General features: G+C 30.3%; 1 pseudogene; it reads right to left on the minus strand.

Moving 5' to 3' along the window:
• Positions 1 to 629: 629 nt before the first annotated feature.
• Positions 630 to 3,879, minus strand: LOC124898163 (annotated as a pseudogene).
• Positions 3,880 to 4,133: the final 254 nt, after the last annotated feature.

Here is a 4,133-nt window from a genome sequence, read left to right on the forward strand (position 1 = left end):
AATAGTTCAAATCACTTATCAAATATTCTTCACGCTTTAATAGAATAATGTAATCATAACATATATTTTATTGTTAGTACATATTATATATTTTACCAACAGAAATTTTAAGTGGTTAATGGATCATCACTTCTACGTATGTCATGTGGTATCTCTTTTCCTTGATGCTAGAGTCTAAGAGGGGTGCATCAATTTGAACCATATTTGTAGTACAATTTTTTTTCTATATTTAAAGTCTTTTATTATTTTTAAAGTTAAATCTTTAGAAAATCTTTGATTACTTAAGAGAAAATGGCCAAAAGAGCTCCCAACCTTTGCCCCAAATCCCAACTACACACTTATACTTTGCGGAGGTCCTATGACCCCGCTGAACATTTTAAAAATGGAATTATTACACCTCTAAAGGCTTATGTGGCAAAGAAAATGTATCTCACTCTCTCTGAGAGAGTGAGTAGTCCTAAAATCTTAAAAAAAATATTTTTTACATTTCTTTTTAATATAAAAGTACATATATATATTATTTTTATTTTATTTTATTTTTCTTTATTCTTCATCACCATCCCAAAATACTCTCATAAAAAGCTTCAACAACTCTTCAATGGCTACCATGGCCAATCTCTTTATCTTCCTCATCTGTATTTATTTTCCAAACAAGCAACATTTGCTCTCCGTCTTTCCATCTTTACCATTTTTCTCAGTGACAAAACATCAAACACTTTGTCTTCATCATTACACTTTTCTTCAAACTCTTCCTTCTCATCATCCAATTTCAATAAACCACCATTTTTTTCCTCTTCTAAGTTCGAATTCATCAATAACCCAATGTTACAAGACTTCATCTTTTCACTACATTTTCCATCAAAATCATTTTTGAAACAACACTCATTTCTTAATTCACTTGATTTCCCACAAAAATCACAAAAAAATGGTTCCAATCCTTACAATACCAACTAAATTGTAAAACTCTCAATCCCAAATCAAACAACAACAACTCTAAAACTTTATACAATTGTCCAAGCTACCCAAATGTCAAAAACCCAAATCCCAAATCAGCATTCAAACTCAAATACTTTAGGGATTCAACACAATTCATGAAAACAAAATCCAAAAATCTCTTATTGAATTCAAAAACTGAACACATAATGAACAAGAAATATAAAAGACAAATAATCTGATGTGAGTATCAATGTTTTATATGGCACTGTTCCAAAATACAGAAATTTAAGCACAAAAAACTAACAATGAATAATACTTCTTTTTTAGTTTCTAAAAAACAGAAATTGTTGATTTTTTGTAGTATCCATTGGAGCTCCATCGATCGGAGCTCTGAGAGACAGCCGTAGATTGAGGGGCCAAAAGTTAGAGAGAAGATAGAAGATATATTAGGTTATTAAAGATGTAGAGAAAGAGTAATAATTAGAGAGAAGATAGAAGGTATATTAGGTTATTAAAGGCCAAAAGTTAGAGAGAAGATAGAACGGGCCAAAAATAATAATTAATTTTTTTAATATAAAAATATAATATTACGTGAAAATTACGTGGCATAACATGGCAGGTGCGTGTTGCTCACTTTCCATTACACATCTGGGTGTGAATTTTTGGGGGGGGGGGGCTAACAATTTCATTTTTAAAATGTTCAGGGGGTCATAGGACCCTCGCAAAGTATAAGTGTGTAGTTGAGATTTGGGGAAAAGGTCGGGGATTCTATTGGCCATTTTCTCATTACTTAATTAAAACTTTTAAAAATTTGGTACTTATTATATTTTTCTTATTCTAATGCTTTGATATTTATTTCTAGATCTTCTTAAATCAAATTTAGTTGATTTAGAATTATTAAACTAATGAAAAAGATATTAGTTGTACCGCATCATTCTAACGTTTTCATATTTTTTTTTTTAGATTTTTCAATTCTTATTATTAGAATTCTTAAACTAATGAAAAAGGTATTAGTCATTAATCTTTATGACTTCTAATAACGAAAGGTTTTACTATAAATATTTAATTAATTTTCAACTCAAAAATATAGGAATATAGTAAAAAGATGATTTTGTCCAAAACAGAGACTTTTAATAAAGGACAAAAAGTTCAAACAATATTTCTAAGACTCTTCACACTTTTAATTTAGTATATAAAATAGATATATAGATATAGATACGCAACTTGAGTAATTCATGAAAAATAAATTTCCATTGATAGCAAACATTAAAATTATATTAATATATGCACATGAAAATACAATCTAAACAATGTTATCTAATGATTTTATTCTCTAACTTCTGATTCAACTATGGAGCCAATTCGATTCTAGCTTTATTACATCTGCAAAACCTATTAAAGCATGCATTTTTAAGAGCAGAAAAATATTCGTAACTGACAATCACTAAATCCTAAATATGAACATTAAAAATACAAAAATAATATAAAAGAAAAAATATATATATTTACTTTATACAATAACTATTCCAAAAAAAAAGGAGCTCAATTTAAACATATAAAATCATACAATGGGATAATATTCACAAAACATAGACTTTTAACCTGCAATGAAAAACGAACCTACAAGGATCTGACAAAGGTGAAAGTAGAAGGCCAAACATCAGCTACTGCATTGAGCTCCTAGTTTCTCGGAGCTTTGAGCTGTAGGTGACAAAAGAGTTTTAAAATGAGGTGTAGATGACGCGAGTCTTAATAATTGAGTGAAGTTGACAATTAGTTTATTATGGATTAAGAAAGTTGGGTAGGTTTGAAAATAACCCACAAGTTTTTTAATTTACACTTTAATAAAAAATGTTAGTTAATATAACATGAAACGGAGGGAAAAAGGCGTGTTTCTCTCTCTTCTCATCTATTGTTGTTTTCTCACTCTTCACGATTATTGTTGTTGCTACTTTATTCATCATCTTCTGCTTTATTATCATCATCTTCTACTTCATTATTATCTTTATCTCCTTTTTGTCGACCATTGTTGTTGTTGTTGTTGTTGTTACCACTACTGCTGCTATCTGGCCAATTTCTTAGGTCAAATTTTATTTTCTACATCACTTTCCACTTTGGCATTACTTCATAGGTGACTTTGGTAAGTAAAATTATGATTTCTATTCGAATTTGTCATCTGGGTACATAGTTATTGTTGTTTTTTCCAACAATGAATAAAACCCAATCATTAATCCAACATAAGTGCCCACAATTTAAACAGATCACTCATCTGGCGAATCAGATGAGTAATCTGTTGCAATGAAAGACTCATATATTGGATTTATGTTTATGCTTCTATAGTACCCGTAACATGAATCAAACAGATGGGTAATCTGTTACAACAGAAGATTTATCTATTGTAACAAACTAGTTAGCTGTTGCAACAGACTTATTATCTATTGCATCAGACTTATTATCTGTTGCATCAGACTGATTATCTGTTTTATCAGACTGCTTATCTGTTGCAACAGATGAGTAATCTGTTTGAAACAACACAAATCAGCCTCTGCCACAAACCCATCAGATAACCAATATGTTTCAACTCTTGCTATTGCTACTGCTACTGAATTAAAAATTATTCCTAACGTCCATTTGTTGAGAAGATAATAGACTGAATGAAAATTAAATATGAATTAAAACGTCAAAGCCGATCAAATATAATTTTTGTATTAAACAAAAACAAATAAAAATACATAGCCTAAAATAAAAAATAATCTAATTATTATTATTATTGCCAGCCGGCCAATCTTCAACCGGCAGTAGCAAGGCCCTTATCAGCCTGTGGATCTCACAGAGCATCCTTGATCTATCTGCTCTCAATTTCCATTGCAGGTCACGAGCCTGCATCCGAAGTTCATTCACGGCGTCTTGTAGAAAAGTAACGTCCCACACTGGATCAGACATATCTAGAACATATATGAATTGACAAAAAGTTAAAAACAAAAGTAATGTAATTCAACGTATACTACAAATTGGCAAGAAAAAAACTTACCTGAGTCAGGAAAGAGAAAATGGTAGAAGGTGTAATAGAAAGACAAGATGTAATAAATAAATAGAGTGTAGTTGAATGAACGATTGAGTAAGGAGGGACCTATTTATAAAGGATTGAATTTGAATGTGTTAGGCAAAAAGGCGAGACTATTCACCTCCATTTATTA

The sequence above is a fragment of the Capsicum annuum genome, chromosome 1 (genome assembly GCF_002878395.1).
Source record: "Capsicum annuum cultivar UCD-10X-F1 chromosome 1, UCD10Xv1.1, whole genome shotgun sequence".
In the NCBI taxonomy this organism is placed as follows: Eukaryota; Viridiplantae; Streptophyta; class Magnoliopsida; order Solanales; family Solanaceae; genus Capsicum; species Capsicum annuum.